At 33.2% G+C, this 10,417-nt stretch overlaps 1 pseudogene; it reads right to left on the bottom strand.

Moving 5' to 3' along the window:
* Positions 1–802: 802 nt before the first annotated feature.
* LOC136404165 (ubiquitin-ribosomal protein eS31 fusion protein-like) lies at positions 803–1,298 on the bottom strand (annotated as a pseudogene).
* Positions 1,299–10,417: the final 9,119 nt, after the last annotated feature.

Raw genomic sequence — 10,417 nt, 5'->3', positions numbered from 1 at the left:
GAAAAAATTAATTGAAAAGATTGCTAGATTATACTAACATTGCAAATTTATAACATCTTAAAATATTTTCCTATATTGGTTTCATTCCTCTGTGTGTTAATGAGTTAATTTGTAGCAATCAGGGGGAATGAAGAGTCTTACTCAAGTAGGTAAAACTCACATAGTGAAAATTATGGATATTTGAAAGAATCAATTTGTAAGGATAGACACTTCATCCGTTCATCAATTTTAAAATATGAAAACTTTCATATCAGAGCAAAGTAAGTGAAATCGCTATGATGTCTAAAGTGGAAACATTGAGGATACTCTGCCCTAGCTCTTTCCTTTTTTTATCTCCAATCTGTTTCTTCAGCAATCAGTGTGGGCTGTATGTTAACACTGGTTTATAGAAATATAAATGTGTAACTCTTGCTCTGCCTCATACTGTTTTTAGGTCAAAAATAATCTTTTGTCCTGTTTTTGCAAAAAGTTTTATTAATATACTGTTGACATAAAAATGCACGTTTAAATTTTCAAAAGGATAAATTTGACATTTTATACACATGAATCTATCAATCACCATATCCATCACTTTCATAATTTTCATTTGCACTTTTGTAATTCCTCCTTCCTGTGCCTCATGCTATACCCAATCCACCCCCAGCAAGCACTGATTTGCTTTTCCTCATTATAGATCATATAGAATCATTTGTATTTTCCAAATAAATGAAATAATATAATATGTATTTTTTTTAATATTAACTAAAGAAGATAGACCAGAGTTTCTCAATATCAGCATTGTTGACATTTTAGGCCAACTAACTCACTGTTGTGGCAGAATGGTCCTGTACCATGTACAATTGTCTTCTGGTTTGATAAAACAATAAGTCAGACAATATTTGTCACAGTAATGCTTATCAAAGTGCTGGCCATAAAAACTTCAGCACTTCATTCATCTGAAGGGCACTCCTGTTGAAGGGAACTGATTTTACCATTCTCATCCACTTTGTAGTATTTCAGGACAGCCAGCTTGACCTTATTTTTCCTTTGCTTATTCTGTTTGAGAGTAGTATAAGACTTCTTCCTTTTCTAGCACCACCACAAATCTCAACTCAAGATGAAGAGTGGCCTCCTTTTGAATGTTGTAGTCAGACCAAGCATGTCAATCTTCTAGTTGCTTGCCAGCAAAGATCAGTTTTGCTGATTAGAAGGAATCCTTTCTTAACCTGGATTTTTGCCTTTACATTTTCTATTTCATCTGAGGATTCAAATTCAAGAGTAATAGTCTTCCCCATAAAGGTTTTCATAAACATCTTCATCTTGGCAATGGTTCACTTCAGGTGGAGAAAAAGGAAGAGAACAGTCAGACCTGGGGACATAAGAGGGCGAGGGGTAAGCTGCTAGCTTGGAAGCAGCCAAGAAAGACACACTCATCGCAGATGGCTGATTACAATAGGGTATTCGTGTTTTTTAACTTGTCATCTTTCACTTAGTATAAATATTTTAGGAATCAGCATGTTATTGCAGATATTAATAGAGCATTTATTTTTATTGCTGAGTAGTATTCTATTGTGTAGATATACCATAATTTGTTTATCCATAAAATTGTTTTTATTTTCCAGTTTTGTTGAGGTATAATTGAAATATAACATTGTATAAGATTAAAGTGTACAATGTGATGAATTGATACATGTATACATTTTAAAATGCTTACCATAATAAGGTTAATTAACACATCCTTCACCTCACATAATGTCCATTTTTTTTTGCTGTGGTAGTAGTCATGGTGGTGAGAATATTAAAGCGCCAGATTTATAGCCACTTTCCAATACGGTATACAATATACAGCACTGTGGACTACAGATATCATGGTTTATCTTAAATCCTTGGAAATTATTCATCTTATAAATAACAGTTTGCACCCTTTGGCCACATCTCCCCATTTTCTATTCTGTATTTCTATGAGTTTGATATTTTTAGATTCCACAGGTAAGTGAGATCATACAATTGTGCCTTGATTTTGTTTCTGGTACAGGTTTGTAAACGCATTCTTCTATATTAATATATTTTGACTACCAAACTAATGTTCTTTCTTGTTTACAGTCAGAAATTCAACTTTCTTAATAAACAGATATATAAATTTGAGCATGTTGCATAATCTGATTAGTCAGATCTTTATCATAATAATCTCATGATCATTGCTGTTATAGCATGTCAATACTGCATTTATTTTTATACCTAAATAATATTCTACTATATAGATATATTACATTTGGTTTATGCATCAAACGAAGATTAAAAACTAAAATTTTGAACAAAAGGTAGATACTGAAATTTTTTATTAAATAAAGAAAAATTTGTATAGAAATATTTTGATGATGACTATTAATTTTAAGAAAACAAAAGTCCCACAATTACCAGATAAAAAAATAAATTAGAAAAACTAGAATCATAATAAATTGCTCTAAGAATTATTTGTATCATTAAATATATGAGTGCATTAAATTGATGGCTCTATCTTTGTTTACCAGTAGAAGCTAAGTTCAAAATTATTAAAATAATATAAAAAAAGAAAATATAAAAATCAAGACCTTTTCTTTAAAAATGTTACACTGAACACAGAGAAGTTCAAATTCAATTCATTTTGAAACAGCACATAATTGAATAGCTACTGTGTAAAATAAGTAAAACATTAAGATAAATTTAGTGTTAAAGATTTAAAATTTGTCCAATTTGTTTTCCTGTTTCATAAGCATACAATAGCTATTGTCTTTTAGCACAATGTGTATTTATTTTCATATAATAATTACACTGACTTTCTTTCTTGCCTACTAAAACATTGTTATAAGTTACCATAATAACAATATGTCATGAATCTTTTCTTATTTCACTTTCAATTTGGAGAGTATAATATGTTTTTCTATTCATCTATCTTAATAAATTTTAAATGCTAGTTTTATTTTTACTAAAATATTTGACAGGTGCTTCAATATCATATTTGCTTAGTCAATTTGAGACAAAATGCCATATTTATATTTATTTAGTTCTATATAAAAATATTGGCAAAGTAACAATACTGACATTTTAAAGTAAGAGCAATCAATTAAACAAATTATATTATACATTAGAAATAAAATAGGGGAAAAAGATATCAAAATCAAGAGGAAAAAAGTTGCAAATTAATTAAATTCTAGGTGTTAATATGTCAAATAAATAGTTGTCAAAGTTACTATTTAGATAGAGCTGTATTGAAATAAACAATGCAAGTTTTGGTCCAAATAAGCAAAAATATTAATCATACTTAGCTTTAAATGAAGCATTAAAGCTCATAGAATGTTAGTCTTTAATGCTACTGAAGTATATATAGGTAATACATATATGTTTATCTCTTTATTAGTACAAGATATTCACACAAAATGCATATATTTTTATTTTCTATCCGTGCTAATATAATTATTTTATATAATAACATAGACTAGAAACCATAATAAGAAGAAAAGCAATATTTAAATATTTAGGTTTAAAGCAATAAAAATGCAAATTGATGCCCACTAGCTGCCTCGAAAGTTAAAGAATTTCTGCAAAACCATATATAATATCTGCTACATCTGTCCTGAAGGGTTCTGTGTGTAAGTGCTAGAAGATATTGCAAATCCAGTCATGGAACCAGTAGTAACTTACACGTTTCTGGTTTTAGGGATGTATCTGAATCCTTATTTTACTTCTGCTAGACAGAATTATATAATCCATAGTGCCAGAATAAATTATTTTATTCCAAATCTTTCTTCCTAAATAAGAAAGCTTTGTCCTAACTTCAGTCACAGTAACTGGGCATAAATCATAACACAGCATAGATTACCTAAAATTCAGACACTACTCTTTGTTTCTCAAAGTAAAGACCAACACACACATCTGTAGCTTTTCTTATCATAGTTGAGGGAACTTATGTATTTCTTTCCCAGGGTAACTTTATCTTGAGTTTAAGAATGTCTATGACTACATGAAAATAACAGAAAAAGTGTCTGTGACATAATATTAATTTTTTTCTGCAATTAATGTGTTTGAGACAGAGAGAGCTAGTTTAGAATGTGGATTCCTGGTGCCTTCTGGAATTGCAAATTATCAGCTTATTGGTATCTCTGAGTTACAAGTCATTTTCAAATTTATACAATACCTTTAATATCTCTGACATATAAAATTATATGACTGTGTGTATCAATGATTAAATCATTCTGAAATCTTTTTTTGTATTATAGAGAATATTTATTTTTCTACTGTTACTTTTTACCACATGAAGATAATTCATTTTGACACATGAACTATCTCTAAAAATAAAGTTTACTGTTATTAACAATGTATTATATTGTTTTTTTAAGTTCTTAGTTATAAAATATAAACTTTTACACACTCACACTAACTCATACAATCAGATATCAACCAGAGCTTATTAACCATCTAGGAACACATTTCTATAATAAGGTTCAGAACTCTATTTTTTTGGACTATATGAGTCAAAACTCTTTCAGTGCCTTCAAATTTACTTGAAAACATCATAATAATAGTTTCCTGTAAAAATTTGATCTTAATTTTGAACATACTTCAACTTCTATAAAGTGTATCAATATAGTTTCCATACAAAAATTAGTAACAAACAAAATAAAAGAATATATTTACTGCAAATTAGCAACATTATGCTGATGGGTTTATATGAAAACTAATTCTATTTAAATATATTCTAAAACTTCATTTCATCCTACATCATATCCCTGACTTTTCACCTCTCCTCTCTTTTCAGGATCAATCCCCAAATCATCTAATTCGTCTATCATGGTGAACTGTTGTATATGCTGCTGGGTTTATGTTGTTTTAATTTTACATTCTACTCCACAAAGTTTATAAAAATATTTTCTCTTGTTAAAGAGAATTTACTAGAATGAGTGTATTTTGTTCACTAGGTAATTAAAGACAGACTCATAGAGAGCAAGCTGACAGCTGTCTGAGAGGCTACAGCTGAAGGGAATGCTGGGAGGAAATGGAGGAGAGATGGATAAAAAGAAGAAACTAATAGACACAGACAACAGTGTGGTTATTGGTAGGGGGTGGAGGGGTAGAGTGAGGTGGAGGAGGATGCAGGGCATTAAACAGTGATAAATAAAGACTTGATTTGTGGTGGTAAACACACAATACAACCTACAGATTATGTGTTACAAAACGGTGCACTTGAAACCTGTATAATTTTGTTGACCTGTGTCACTCCAATAAATTCAATAAAAATAAAAATATAAAAAAACATATTTTCTCAAAATATAATAATTTCCATGCCAATGAATGTTTTCCTCACTATATATAGAATGAATAGCAAATAAATATCTTATAAATCACTTCCTGTCAATATTCTACCTATTATTATATAATAAAGTGATTTTTACCTTCAGTTTACTATTCCTTGAGAATCTCATTTGGAGATGCTGTTTTGTTATTTTGAAACAAGTCTCTGGACTATAACATGTCTCTATATTTGATTAAGTATTTATATCTATTTTCCTCCATGATGTTCCAAATCCCATTATGATTAACTCCATAATTTTTATCAACATTTAGCCCTCAATTTCCCATATTTTAATTATTATAACTATGTAAACATGTTTTGAAAAAATTAATATGTCAGTGTTTAAAATGTAGGAAAAGAGATGATTTTATTTTGAAAAGATAAAAGCAGTTAGAAGTCATTAAAAGCAAAAATATTTTTTTGTATTTTTCTTAAGTGAGAAGCAGGGAGGCAGAGAGACAGACTCCTGTATGTGCTCGACCAAGACCTACCTGGCATGCTCACTAGTGGGCGATGTTCTACCCATCTGGGGTGTTGCTCCATTGCAACTGGAGCCATTCTAGTGCCTGAGGCAGAGGCCATGGAGCCATCTTCAGCACCTGGGCCTACTTCGCTACAATGGAACCTTGGCTGCGGGAGGGGAAGAGAGAATTAGAGAGAAAGGAGAGAGGAAAGGGTGGAAAGGCAGATGGGTTCCTCTCCTGTGTGCCTTGACTGGGAATCAAACCCGGGATTTTGAGATGCCAGGCCAACGCTCTACAACTGAGCCAACTGGCCAGGGCCTAAAAGCAAAGATATTTTTTCAAGGTAACCTTTGGCCAGGTAAAGAATATGAGGAAATGCACTAAACTTTAGAATCTCAATGTTTCTTATAAAGGATAAAAAGTAAATTGTTAATGAATTTTGGTCTTTTCTGAATTAAAATAGTCACAATTAGGCCTAAACCATTTATATCAATGAAGTAATTAGAAAAATATTCTCAAAGTATCTTTAACCTTTCACTGTTCTGAATTAAGTAAACTAAAAATAAGCTTTTAGGACATGTTCGATATGAAATATTCTTGTCATTCAGAACTTTCAAGATAGAAAGAGCTTAAAGAAGAGTTAACAGTCATTCTTTATTTTCCAAACTTTTATTATACTATTGCCGATAGGTGTTTCTTTAATCAAAACCGTATAGTTCCAAAAACATATTGTGAGCCATGGTGTTAGATGATTTTCAAAGCTGCAGAACATACAATTCAATATATCTAGCTACTAGCATTCAAAATCAAGTAGAAAAGTAAGAAAAAAGTAAAAGATAAATGGTAGTTGAAAAGTATTTGATAATGTAAATGACACTGTGTATCTTGTCATACTAATCATGTGATTAAATGAGGATTTAGGGATTTAAATTCTGCCATCATTATTTTGTAAAATGCGTATCTCTCTGATTTGGTGTATAAAAGCTAATACTAAAAGTGCTTGTTCCCAAAAAGCAGATATTATTTGTGCTACATTGATCTTCACATTAAAAAAAAAATACAATGCTATTTATTCATAAAAATGTGTTTCAAGGACCACTGATTCCCTTTACACACTTCATAAATGTCAAACCTTCAAGTGCTATGAGAGGTGTCTATGCAGTGTCAATTTCCTTCTCCCCATGAAGTAACTGATGCCTCTACTCCACAGGAGTCGCCCACTTACTATGTATCGTACTGCAGCCTAGGACAGCTGGCCCGCTGCTGTTTCTCCACATTCCGTTGCTGTGTCACGTTGTGTGGAGCTGTGGCTCAGTGAGCTCTTGCAGCGGTACTCCTGAATGTTGTGCACTGGTGGTTTTCTCTCTTCGCCTCACCATATAGCAGCTGTCATCCTGCTGTCATCTGTCTTCTGTGGATGTCTTTCCCAGTAGCGCTGTGTTACAGTGCGCAGCGACACACTGCTGAGGAGTTGGCTCACATCCAAGAACTTGAATTTGGCAATACTAATGAATGAAAGCTTTGCCAACATGCTTACTCACTGTAAGTACATTAAAATTTTATAAGCAAGGCAAAAATCAGTTTTATGTAAGCTTATGTAAATAACTGTAAAAAAATTAAGTAAAATTACTGAGAATTTTAATGTTAATTTAGACTGAGTAGGAAAATAAGGATTCATCATTAGTCAGAGTTTTGCAGAAAAATCGTACTAATAAAATATATTGAATAAGATGTATACATATCGTTATATATGTATTTAATTTATTAAAAGGAAATGGTTTACATGATTATTGAAGCAAGCAAGTCCAAATCTGTACTGTGAGCCTACAGGCTTGAGACCCAGAGAGCGTATGGCACATATGAAGTCTGAAGGTAGTTTGCTGAAGAATTATCTCTTGCTCAAGAAGGAGAAGGGGATTGTGGGGCTGGGTGAAAAACGTGAAGGGATTAAACAAAAATAAATAAATTAATTAATTTAAAAAAACAGACACAGTGTGGCAATTACTAGAGAGGAAGGTGGTGGAGAGAAGAAAAGAAGGTGAAGAGGGGATAAGTGATAATGGAGGGGATAAATGATAATGGAGGGAAACTGGACTTGGGCTGCTGGACACACAATACAATATACAGTTGCTATAGTATAGAATTGTATATCTGAAATCTATTTAATTTTATTAACCAATGTCACAAATTCAATTAAAAAGGTAAAAAATAAAGTCACCAAAAATGTTCTTAAAATTAAAAAAAAAAAGAAAAGAAAAAGGAACAAAATGAAGTCTGGCTTTTTTATTCTATTCAGGCCTTCAACTGATTGAATGAGGCCCACTCACATTATGGAAAGCAGTCTGTTCTACTTAAAATTCACCAAGTTAAATGTTAATCTCATCTAAAGATATCCTGCAAGTTGACACATAACAGTAACTATCACATAATCCACATCACAGAATCTATATAGTAATATATTAATTTAGTTTTAAAGAAATTCATTTCAAATTAAAATTTTTCACTGTTTACTTAGCTTAGTGGTGTGCAGCATGGTGATATACACAGTCTTTCAATTTTGAAATTACTGTTAATAACTGATCTGAGGCTTTGCTTTAAGTAGTACCATATTGTCAACATTTATTAGTGACAATTTTTTTTTTTTGGTACTTTTCTGAAGCTGGAAATGGGGAGGCAGTCAGACAGACTCCCGCATGCACCCGACAGGGATCCACCTGACATGCCCACAAGGGGGCGATGCTCTGCCCATCTGGGGAGTCGCTCTGTTGAGACAAGAGCCACTCTAGCGCCTGGGGCAGAGGCCAAGGAGCCATCCCCAGTGCCCGGGCCATCTTTTGCTCCAATGGAGCTTCGGCTGCAGGAGGGGAAGAGAGGGAGACAGAGAGAAAGGAGAGGGGGAGGGGTGGAGAAGCAAATGGGCGCCTCTCCTGTGTGCCCTAGCCGGGAATCGAACCCAGGACTCCTGCACGCCAGGCCGACGCTCTACCACTGAGCCAACCGGCCAGGGCCTATTAGTGACAATTTTGATGTTAGCAAATCTAGTATTAAGATGTCATTTATAAACAAATATTTCTTCTTCTTTTTTTTTTTAATTCATTGTGAAGAAAGCAGACAGACTCCCGTGTGTACCTGACTAGGATCCACCTGACAAACCCATTAAGAAGTAACGCTCTGCCCATCTGGGGCTTTGCTCCGTTGCTCGGCAATCGAGATATCCTTAGCACCTGAGGTGGAGGCCATGGAGCCATCCTCAGAGCCTGGGTCCAGCTCACTCCAATCAAAGCACGGCTGCAGGAGGGAAGAAAGAGAGAGAAAGAGAGAGAGAGAGAGGGAGGGAGAGAGAGAGAGAGAGAGAGAAAGAAGTGAGAGGGTGAAGGGTGGAGAAGCAGATGATTGTTTCTCCTGGGTGCCCTGACAGGGAATTGAACCCAGGACATCCATATGCCAAGCTGATGCTCTATCATTGAGCAAACTGACCAGGGCCCAAATATTTCTTCTTTAATCTGCTTTGATTTTAAATAAAGAAACAAGTATTCAATGAATTTTATTAAGATTAATACATATTTAAATAAAATTTGGGATTTAGTGTTAAATGGAGCTGCTAGCAAAGAAAATAAACACATACCATCAGGTTTTTATTCAACTTAGATTTATATTAAAATTCATGTAATATTAAGAAAATTTCCCTAAGAAATCAAAATAATAAAAAAAAGGAAGGATGGCTTAGTTGTAGTTGAATGAATGAATTATAACAGGGTTTGTGGTAAGGACTTTTGCAGTCTTGGAGAGCCTGTATCACAGAAATGGGACAAATTTTGACAAAGGAATAGAAAGGAAAATTTTCAAGGCATAAAAATAATAAAGAAAAAGTAAAAATAGATAAATATAAAGATTCTGTGTCTTTACATATTTGAAAATATTTTCAGCATTTAAAATGCAAAATAAATTATTAGAATAAAAGAAACTACACTCATTCATAATGAAAAGCAAGAAACACATCAAATATTAAAAAAAACAAATATAAATAAAATACTTTGAGGACAAAATAAAAGATGTTTTAAGAAAGGTATTTTCAACATATGATTACATAATTTTAATAATTTACTATACTCTTACTTTGGTGGAGGAATTTTCATGTGAAATGTTGATTTTGCTTTATGTATATTTATAATCTTATCAGATAATTGGCCTAAATAACAAAATATTCAATTAAAGATTGCATGTGGTCCCACACACATACCTTATGTTAGAATTGAGATAGTAAATCTTGCACTTAAGAAATATACTTGCCTGACCAGGCAGTGGCTCAGTGGATAGAGCATTGGACTGAGACATGGAGGAATCAGGTTCAAAACCCTAAGGTCACTGGCTTGAACGCTGGCTCACCAGCTTGAGTGGGGGTCACTGGCTTGAGTGTGGGATCAAAGACGTGACCTTATGGTCACTAGTTTGAGCTCAAAAGTTGGGGCTTGAAGTTCAAGGTCACTGTCTTGAGCCCAAGGTCACTTGCTTGAGCAAGGAGTCAGTCGCTCTGCTGTAGTCTGCTGCGAACTAGTGCAGCTAGTAATTGACCCGGTCCTGAGTGAGAACAGTGTGGAATGAAGAAATAGACTCAAAGAGAAAAGAGGATGGAATTAGGAGGCCT

This window comes from Saccopteryx leptura, chromosome 4, assembly GCF_036850995.1.
Source record: "Saccopteryx leptura isolate mSacLep1 chromosome 4, mSacLep1_pri_phased_curated, whole genome shotgun sequence".
Lineage (NCBI taxonomy): Eukaryota > Metazoa > Chordata > Mammalia > Chiroptera > Emballonuridae > Saccopteryx > Saccopteryx leptura.
The sequence above is the reverse complement of the archived record's forward strand: the minus strand, read 5'-3'. Positions and strand labels throughout refer to the sequence as shown.